The sequence below is a fragment of the Cardiocondyla obscurior genome, linkage group LG04, assembly GCF_019399895.1.
Source record: "Cardiocondyla obscurior isolate alpha-2009 linkage group LG04, Cobs3.1, whole genome shotgun sequence".
In the NCBI taxonomy this organism is placed as follows: domain Eukaryota; kingdom Metazoa; phylum Arthropoda; class Insecta; order Hymenoptera; family Formicidae; genus Cardiocondyla; species Cardiocondyla obscurior.
Genome location: NC_091867.1, coordinates 9,472,951 through 9,483,864, shown reverse-complemented (window position 1 = coordinate 9,483,864; position 10,914 = coordinate 9,472,951). Strand labels below are relative to the sequence as shown.

At 43.5% G+C, this 10,914-nt stretch overlaps 1 long non-coding RNA gene across 1 annotated transcript in view; it reads right to left on the bottom strand.

Annotated features, from left to right (window-relative positions):
* Positions 1-7,649: 7,649 nt before the first annotated feature.
* Positions 7,650-10,914, bottom strand: part of LOC139101746 (uncharacterized) — a 70,074-nt gene continuing 66,809 nt past the window's right edge. Inside the window, exon 6 of the long non-coding RNA XR_011545610.1 lies at positions 7,650-8,474. This is a non-coding gene — a long non-coding RNA (uncharacterized lncRNA). The remainder of the gene's footprint in view (positions 8,475-10,914) is intronic.

The following is a 10,914-nucleotide window of genomic DNA, read 5'->3' as shown; positions in this document are numbered from 1 at the left end:
GAGAGAGAGAGAAATAGAGAGAAAGAGAGAGAGAGAGAGAGAGAGAAGCCTCTCCAGGAAGCGTGCCCTCGGCGACATCTCGTTCCGCTGCACTTGCCGGTGCCGGCGACTTGCTGTTTATTCGAATTGCGCGACTGGTTTATTCGACGCACACAGGGACACCCCCGATGTTTATTCGGCGCGTTTATTCGACATATTTATTTGACGCTCCAGCGACAGACGCTTCTACCAATATTACCGCACCGAATAAAGATCGATGTCGCGAATCAAATCCGTTCCGGCTTTCGGTAGCGTCGCTAATATTGCGACAATACTTGCGGCATTGCTCCGAATTGGGTCTTTGAATCATTATTAGTATTCTTTTAATGGGAATTTATTAATTCTACGGGCGTAATTTTTTTTTCTTTTTTTTTTTACTTAGCGCACGATTAGCATATTAAAATTACGACTGCATTACTTTCCGGGACGGCCTCGTTTTATTTTATTTTACTCCGTAAAACTTTATTTTATATATATATATATATTTTTTTTAACATCGCGTCGGGGGCGGTCAAACGACGGATAAAAGAGTGAGTTTGCCCCCGACGGGGCGTTCCTCGTCGCCCATTGTAAAACGCGTCGCTTAATCTGCAAACGATATTGCCGTAACGCACTTTTGTACCTGTAATTAATGGAATATTTCCGGCCGACCGTGCCGGGACGTGCCAATTTGCCGTACGCATTTGCCTACACGCGCCCCGTATTTGCGAACCGGAGTCACGGATTTCATGCAGAGGCATTGGGCGCGCGCATACGTATACACACACACACACCCGGGCGGTGTTCTCGTCTCCGCGTGTTCACCGGTAAACGAGAAGGGGGTGCAGCAACGGACCCCGCGGGGGTTGGAGGCCAGGGGTTGAAGCCATTACCGTCACAAAGCTACCATCAGATTGCCGTCGGGGCTCGGGCTGCCTCTCTTCGCGTATCTGTCGTTTTCGCTCTTTCCCTCCCTCCCTCTTCCCCCTTTCCGCCCTTCACCCTTTCTCTCTCTCTCTTTCTCACTCTCTTTTCCTCTGCCTCCGTTGCTCTTGTCCTGCCGCCCTCGCGCGTCCTCTCGCTCGCTCGCTTCGTTCGTATTCATGATTTAAATTCAATTGCCTTTTATCTGCTATTCCGGGCTCCGAGTCGCTGATGATGGAATCGCCGAGATCAGAGGCGGCAGCGTCCTTGTCTGTTCCATCCTTCATCTTGCGTCCTCCTCCCGCGCGTTGGCCGCGAGAAAGACTACTCTCGTTGCATCTCGACAGAGCTGCGTCTCTCCACGTGTGGTTTTTTTTTTCCCTCCCCGCAAATTTTCGTACTTACTTCGATATATTTTAATTCGCGTTATAGCTCGATTATTTACGATTCATTCAGCGGAAAAACGTCGACGGCAACTTGTCTTTTTTACTAGCTTAATTAATTATAAACGCTGTAATAATTCACAGCGCAGTTTTATTTAGCCCGAGCATCGAGAAATCGTTACGCTAATTTATGTTAGAAGATCAGTTCTTGTTTAGCATGCAATTTGTCTCGATCGCAGCCAAGGTTGACTTAAAACTAGAGAGGCTAATACAGGGAGCCGTTCACAGTTACTTGCCAATGTTACGCGGATCACAGGCAGGCTCTGCACAATGAGCATGCAAGGCTGCAATTTTTAGAAGCACTTTCAGAAGCTCGGATGCCCCGGCGCGTGGCTATCTACCTTCTTTGTTCATCTGCAACACCTCTTTCGAGCAGGTTGCTTTTGTAAGCAACCGTGAACAATCACTTTTAAAACAGGAAGCAAATGTTGGAACGCGCTCAGATACCCCATGCAAAGCGCAAGACGTGAAAGAAAGAACGGAATGATTGTACGAGGTCATCCTAATAATATTCGCTTTTCAAAAAAAAGGAAAAGAAACCATGTCCACCCTGCCGTATTTTTCTCTTCCGATCAACGTACGTGCGCGCGATTAAAATAATTAATAAACGCTTCGTTTTCGCGCTTATATATCTGCTTAAAAAAAAAAAGAAAAAAAAAAGAAAAAAAATATTACCGTCCGCTAAATACTATCGCAAGACCCACTTGATGAAAAAGAGACGAAGCGGGGAGAGAGAGAAAATTTCCCGCCTCGAGGCCACGCGCCTCAGAGCGATTCAGAAGATGTTTTATGGACCCCGTAACTGGGCCCCGTTTCTTTGTAAAATGCGCCTTTCATGCATTTCGTTCCCGTAATTTTTTTTTCTTTTTTTTTTCTTTTTTTCTCTCTCTTTCCGCGCTGCTGTTACCGTCTTGTCGCACGAGATGGTTGGCGGCGCCGAGACAAAAGGAGACTCGCCCGGATTATCAAAATTTCGAAAGGATATGTTTGTCCGTTCATTTATTTACGACGCCAAAGATTTGAGATCGGCGGTGTTTGTTGAAACAATCGCCGGACAGTCTATCCACGTGGAGGAAAGGGTTGAAGGGATTCTCTTCCGCAGGAGTCGCCTTTGTCAATGAAATTCCCGGCGTCCGACGGTAGTTTGTAACTTGGTGCGAGATGTCACATCGGACCTTCGATTAGGAAAGCGTAAAAGTGCATTGTCGGGCTGATGTTAATAGACTACTGTGTGCCAAACAAAGAATCCCGGAGGTGAGTTATAGGCACCCTTGGCCGTCGTGGAAAATGCATTTACGTTCGCATTCATGGTTTATTCCCGCTCCTCCGGCTACAGTATTTATAATTCCACGCCTAATCGATGGTGAAGATAAAGGAGACCGTTTCCGGGATCGTATTAACTGACATGAGCGCATCAAATCATTACGTCACTCCGACGCGTATACAATTTTATACAAAATAAAAAATTAAGTGCGTATAATATTGAGGCGAATATTAAACATTCGATTAAAAAAACCCGTGAATATAATTTGCATGAAACGTATATTTTGTACGCGTTACGACTTTGTTATTTTTTAAAAGACGCACGACAGCTGTTAGTTCAAATCACGAAATAGTCTCGCGCAAACATCGTTCGGGGCGCGTTTTATTCGAGAAAAACGCAAGAGGAACCACCGGCGCGTTCGCTGCGGCTCGTCTTCCCGTCACGGTGTTAACTTACAGTGAATATTTTGTCGTTTCCGAGCCGGTCTCGGCCAACGGGTGTTGCTTGCGCCAAGTGACACTACGCAGATCCTGTGCGGAGAGCCGTGACCACAACCACCCACGCACACGAGACCTTTATGCTCGAGAGGGCTGCTCCACCCATTGCGAGTCATCGTCGACGGTTCACCGCCAGGGAGGTCCGTGCAGCCTCCGCGCCGACCCGGAACGAAGTATTTCACGCAATATTTATTGCGCCGAAACGCGACGGCGCGACTTGTGCGGCTGTCGAGCCGCAGATAGTCGGTCAGTTAGTAATGCGGTAAGCGATGGCGAGCCCTCGAGCGTTTAAAAGACGCGTGCACCACCCCCTTTTACGCACCGCGAGCGATAATTCTTCTCGCGCAGCGAGTAACACGCACGAGTGTCCGAGCAAAAGAAAAAAAAAAAAAGAAGTAATCAGTCTATCGAACTACATTCGGAGTCATCTCTTTTATATTTCGATGTAAACCCGACGCGGCGCGTTTCGCGGGTTTAAATAAAGAATCGCGTTGTAAGGACTCAATTAAAAAGGGGAAGAAAAAGCTGAGCAAAAAAAAATTAAGCGTAATTGTTTACGAGGCCTCCCGCTCGCCCGACGCGATCTCATTAGCTCGATCGTTGAATGACAGAAAGCAGGCATCGCGCAGAGTGTCATCGCAGCCGCCGGCTGCCGTATAAACCTTTTAACACTGTCACGCACAGTCCGCGCTCTTTAGCGGCGTGCCGACTCGAAGTGTTACTCGATCTATGGCTACCGTTATGACTTTTTTCTACTTAATCGACGTGAAACGCGCGGGGCGACCAAAACGCATCGATGTCGCGTAATAAAATCTGGTCCAGGTGGAGAAAAAAAAAGAAAAAGAAAAAAAAAATGATATACACAAATCGTTCGTTGCGCGATAAAGGGAAATTACGCCACGTAATTGTCGAATTAAAATCGAAAATCAGAGAGTCGCCTCGTGGAGATTTTTAATGTCATCAAACGCGCCATTACTTTTACCTTTTTATTATTTATCACGTCGCTGCGAGATGATTAGGAGATAACGAGGATCATCGTGATTCCATTTTGCTTTTTACGTATATTATTTGCGCGTCCGGCCCCGAAACGAGATGCCAATCGGAATTTAATGCAAAATTCGATGATGATGGGAAACACGCGATTACACGCGGGCAGTGTAATCGCGCGACGATGACTGTTTTATGCGACATTACGGTCATCACGTTCCCCCCGTAATTGCAAAGCGAGGATAATGAAGCGCTGGAAGCGGGGCGTGCCGTCAAACGCGCTTCTGAATTTCACTCTGCCGTTCGAGTCGTCGGAATTATAATCGGAAGCCCCAAAAAACAAGATAGTGTTGTCAAAAAAAATTTCGTTATTAATTGATCTTTTACTCCAATATTAAATACTTCAATATATACAAACGATTTTTTAACCCGACCAGAAAAAAAGGTCACTTTGCTAAAATAACGTCGGCGGTTGTTGAAGTTAAGCCGCGCACGAGCCGGATCTTTTTCGACGAGGACGCTTTATCGCTACGTCGCGAACGTTAATTGCAAGATTTGCGAAAGACAAAGAGATTTCGAGCCGGAAAACCCGAAAGCCGGGTCTCCGCTCTTTCCGCGAGTCTACCTGGAAACACGCCTTAGGGAAATAAAGGATCGTCGCCCGCCTTTTTTCGGAAGGTTTGTAGAAGCCGGGGGCTTCTCAGAAGTGGAGACTTCTCGCAATATCGAGCGCACATATATCAAAAGCACCGTGGAAGCGCGCGATTGCCGGTCTTCGTGCGCTTTGCACAGCGATAAGATTCCCTCGATAGCGTAAACGAGAATTGATCGTGAACGGGAATGCCTCCCGCTTCTCTAAAGTTCTTTGTCGGTTCCGATATAAAAGTCAAATACTCGACATACATGCCCCGAAAACTCGGACAAATTATATTAACGTTGACTTCCGATAATTGCTAATTTCCGAAGAAATCGCAAACGCCGTCTGACGAAATATGAATTTAATATTCGAAAATAATTATCTATTGTATTTTATATGTAATTTATTAATTGCAAAATGCACGGAGTGGCTCGTGTAAATGTTACTATTTCTTTTTTTTCTTTCAAACAAACGAAAAGAAAAAAAGAAAAAGTTTAATTCTATGTATTTTACTCTGCAAAGTTTGGGACTCCGATCTGAATGCAGAAAGGAATTCATTGTCCGCGCCAATTGCGGCGGCTCGTATCCCCCCCTATATTCACGTGTAATAATTTAGAATGTCGGCGTGCCGAACTAACATATCCTCCACCCGTTGGAGAAACGGAAGAATTTATATGACTCAATATCTGGCGGCACGATGTATCGCAGACACTCTCCGGAGACACTTTACGCTTTAGTGACAGAGTTGTGACGGGCAACTTTTACTTCTTTCTTTGAAAAAGCAGAAAGCGTTGAACTTATTTCCCTGATGTGCATTTTAAATTATAGAATAGCAATAAAAAAAAAATTAAAAAAAAAATATATATATATACATAAAAATGAATTAATAAAATAAAATAAAACAAAATAAAACTGATAATGTAGGCATAGGTCGCTCTCTGTCGCTATCTCGCCGTCTTACCTCGCTAATCACGGCTCTGCTGCTCCAAGGAAGTCGCGGCACCGTGTGTACTCGCCGCGGTGTGCGTAGGTACACACACGTGCGAACGCCACGCGAGCATAAAACAGCTTTGCGCCGATAGCGGCGCCTTTGATGTGCTCTCGTCCCCGACTACCTCCGCCGTAAAACTCTGAAACGCGCTGACGTACGTGCGCCGGTGATCCGCCTTTGACGCGATCGTTCATTCTCGCAACGAGATTGCTAATTTCCTTGCCGATCGCGTTCGGAGCGACGCGTTTAAATCGTGGGCGCGGATGCGCGTAAAAATTCCGGTGGACACGGAAGAGACAAAGGGAGCGAGGGAGAAAGTGAGAGAAGGCGGGGAGAGGGGGGAGCGAAAAGGTTTCCGCGAAGGCAAACTTAAAAGTAGGCGCTGATAAGACTGATCAGAGACGCACTGTCTCGTTTCTTCTACATGCTTAACTCTTCGCGTGACACATTTCGTTTCGCACGTACGAAGATCGCCCCCGATGCGCGCGGCCCCGTCGACATTAAAATAGAATTATTATCGGGCACGGTAGCCCGGCTGGGCAAATGCTGAATCAGCGAGAGCCAGATAGCGGCAGATAAGAAAGTTACGCGATATCGATGCTCGATTTAATGGAGTGGGTGTGGCCACGGGACCCGAGTACAAGCTGCCGTCGCGGAGACACTATCGAAAAACAATAGATGCATCTGTGCTTTCCGTCGGCGAGAGAGAGAGAGAGAAAAAAAAAAGAAGGGGTACGAGGGGATTAATCGCCGATTGATCGTTGCCGCGAATGTCGACGGTTACGTAAATCTCGCGGGGACAGAAGGAGAACATTGTGCCTTGATGTCTCGGAAAGATACTTCCAAGTTTCGCGGTACGTTTCATCAAATTGTAATTAAAAAATAATAATAATAAAAAAAGAAATAAGTAAAAAATTATATTAAAAAAAAAATAGAAAATTAGCACAAACGATGCCGAGGTAAATTAACGTATGAAAGTAAAAGAATTCTGAAAATTGGAGGAAAAACGAAAGGGAAGAGTTAAAGATATCTTTTTTTTTTTTACGGTGAATGTTAATTTTACGCATGATAAAAGTTTCCATTTATATTAACTTCGCTCAGCTTCGCGCGTTGTTTCATGGAAGTTCAAGTACGTGACATCTTACGGCGTATATACAGCCGCGTAGATGTTATCTGACCGAGGCATATGACACCCCCGGGTTGAGAGACTGACAGAAGCGATGGGCGTCTGTTCGGTCATTGAGACTAAGCAGATGATATCGCCTATAAACGATTCGAAACTTTAATAACGGGAAAATACATGCCGCGAGCTCGAAAGGGATAATCGAAGCGAACGTGAACCCTCTCTTCTTCAGTTAAAAAAAATTTTTTTATATTTTATCTCTTCCAAGATTGCAAATTTTTCCCCGGCAGATTCGAAACTGCACTCGACGAATCCTTCTGATAAATAAATTTTATTTATACGACAATTAAATGACAATTTGTCGCGCGGATTTATTTTCGCCTGAGAATAATGCGAGCAGGTTTTTGAAAAAAAAAAAAATATCTGCGTGTGGTCCGCGGACGCTGCAATTTTTACGCGATTACGTGAAAGAAATATTCAAGGCTGGTAGTCTTAAAACTGATCGGGTCCGAAGACAGAATAGAAAAAGTTTTTCCTTTCTTTTTACGCTTCAGCGTAACCTGAATCCTTACGGCATTTGACATCTGCGGTCGAGAAAGCGAGAAATCAGAAAATCGCCGTGCCTGTTTTTCAAGTGGCAGTGATCCCGATAGGCTCCCTAGACTGCCACTTGAATAGTGTCGAATTAAAAACGAGGTTTCCCTTTTTTTTTTCCTTTTTTCTTTTCTTTTTTTTTTTCAAGAACGCTGAACTTGAAATGAAATAATTACGCTATTCGCAAACGAGTCTTTCGTTGTTCTCTTCTTTCCTTTTTACAAATTATAATTTAATTTTTAATATTTTACTTTTAATTACGAAGTATATAGCAGTTTAAACGTAAACATTTAGTAAATTAATTATAAATCTTTCAGAGAAATTAACTCCGATAAATTTTTGTGTTACGCGAGATAAAAACTGCCCACTCGAAAATAATCGAGGCATTCCTTTTGTTGAATACAACCTCTCGTGATAATTTACTTCGCATAAGATTACCCCAATAAATCACAGTTAATTTCGGGCTGCGACAAACCTCCCACCCTTTCCTACAAGGGCAGTTAATTTTCGAAAGTTATGCTATAAACAGACTGTCACCGACTGGTAAAAATGTTAGAGTCTCGAGTGTTCTTCGTGCTTCGAGAGGACCTGCAGATAATCTGTGAACGATATGAGAGAATGAAAAACGAACGGAGTTAGCCTTTTAGGAGTCAAATATTTATTATTTCAATTTTTCACCCGAGTCTCTCGAAAACCACTAAAGATCCCTTTAGCCAGAAACTATTTCCTTGCTGCCTGATATCCTATCGACGTGAATTATTTCGACTCTGGGATTTTTATAAAATTAGAACGAACCATGCTCGCGCTTCGCGTGCGCTATTTTTCGAGAAGTCCCAATTACACGCTACGAAAAAAATAATTATGCTTACTTACCAATCTGCATGGACTTCGGCGGAGTTGAAGAGTTCTGTCCTCCTCCTCCTCTCAGCACTGGTCACTACACAACGAAGATATCAATCTGGTGCTCCTTCGATGAGTCTTCCTCTGGATTTGTATCTGAAACAAAAAAATTATATTTTATTAGTACAAATAACGCAAATCAAACATACTGCGTTGCAAGTATTTTTCAAGAACCCAGTTGCAAATTAAATTAAACTTCAAATCTCCAAGTACATATGATACGTAACATTTCTCTTAAAAAAAAAAAATTAAAATTAATAATACTTGCGTAAGAGAAAGCTCAGAATGTATACATAAACGCGGATACTGCCGTTTATAAAAAAAGAGTTTTAATTCGTCGTATTAAAAACAGAGGAACGGGAAAGGCGGCGCGTATTCTAGCAAGTGCACGTTCAATTTGGTAGTTCCAGTACCTGTGTAGTTTTGCAAGGAGTGGCAGAACGTAAACGAGGGTTGAGAGAGAGAAAGAGAGAAAGAGAGAGAGGACGGGAAAAGGGAACGAGAGGAAGAGAGAAAGAGAAAATGAGAGAGATAGATGGATGACGGCGATGTACAAAGACGCTTCAGGGGTGACGAGAGCGTGCGAAGGGGTGGACGGGCGGCGAGGGGATCTGCCTGCCTGATGGAGCTTGAAACTGAATTAACCATCCCCGCCCGGGGCCCGTGATCTCGTCGCAACCTCATCTCGGCGACCATTATATTTGTCTTTGTATGCTAAACATTTTGTGGAATTATACGAGACAGGTTTCGAAGAGTCGTCTCTCTCTCTCGCTCTTTTTCTCTCCCTTTCACTCCTCCTTTCGCCCCCGACCCCTCCCCTCGTCCCATCTCTGCAACGTGATCGAGAAACGATAACGATTACAGGGCATTTCTCTCTTGTGAAAGATTACTTTCCAGGCGAAAAGCGATCAGCGAAATACCGTCAGTTTCCCAGCGTTGCGCTCTTTTTTTTTTTTTTTTTTTTTATGCATGTCGGAAGAATTTTCCGGGCGACGAGAGCGGAGCCGTTCGAGGTGCGCGGCTCTCAGATAAATATCCGGATTAATAAAAAAGAAAAAAAAAACAGCCGCGGCAATGATCCAAGCGCAGTTGATAATTTTTTTTCCTTCTCGCGTCACCGTTCGCGAAGAGATCTCTTTTTTTTTTTCATCTTTGACTTTCTGTGTATCTAGGTCTGTAAAATCGAACGGTGTTTTTGGTAGAGGATCAGGTGTCGCGTGGTTCAGGAAAGTCTGTAGAGGAAAGATCGACGGGATGAACTGAAACACCTTCGCAAATAGCCCGCGACGTCATTTCGCGCGATCAACAAAGGCTTCCTTCTCGGTTGGTGGAGGTGTTTTTTTTTTTCTTCTTTTTTTCTGTTGGTGTCATACTGTCTATGCGGTTATAAATCGATAAACGGATAAGATAATATTTACCACATATTGTTACCGATAATATCTTGCCGTGCGCTGGTTGACGAGTTTCTTTATTTGTTCCGACAAAACAGCGTTTTTAATTTGATTTCTGCTGGACACTTTTAAGCTTTAAAAATTAAAATTTATACCTCACCGTTTAACTTCGATCGATTGTAAAGCCAGGAATTTAGCGATTAAAAAAAAAAAGAATTTTTAAACAGATATTACGTGCCATTATCTTAATAAGTTTCTTTTCCTTTTTTTTTTCTTTTTAATCAATATCGCCTTGCCGACTTTTGACAGCTCAAAACGCACACGATAATGTCGACTCGATGCTGTAAATATCGTAAAATTCAATCGTTTACCAAACAGGTTCCATTGGCTTGCTCTTATTAACACAGCTTACCGTAAAGATTCATCTTCTTTGACGTTGATGTAAATTCGTGGCGAATGTATCGGTAGCATCGATATCTCAAATATCATGCTGTGCTGCATCGTTAACGCATAATGAGATTACTGGACCGTACGTCGGGAAGAGTATTGGACGGGGACGAGGAAGATGGATTATGCTGTTAAGAGCAAAACAAATGCTTGTCCCAATTAGTAACACTATACGACGAAACAATGTAGCTACGCGCTATTAAGAATGATTAATCTGCTGACTTTCGATGGCCCGGAGAATTAAAGTGTCTTCTTACATTCGTTTTAAGTAGAAGATTATATAATTGATACAAAATTCTTTTTAACGAAAAATTTATACCCGCGTGTAATTAACGGGGAACTTTTAAAGGAACGAAAAAGAAAATTTGATCCTGCTTATTAATTACCTGCTTTGATTAACGAAAGGTGTATTAGTGCAAATTTATTTTCACGTTTCGCATTTTTTTTTACTTTTCCATCGATACTGCCCGGAAGTGTTAATAAACGCACAATTCTGGTCGGCAACAAGTCTGACCAGGACGCGAATAGCAAAAGCGTCGCTTTGCGGAAATATCCCAGTGGCGCCATGTTGTTTATGTACTAATGGTTCGTGATATGTAATCTCTATCTCTACGGTAGGGGTGGTTTCATGCTCGTCGACCCTGTGGTTGGCTCGCATGAAAACCTGCGTGAGTCGATTACCCGACGCACCATCCTGG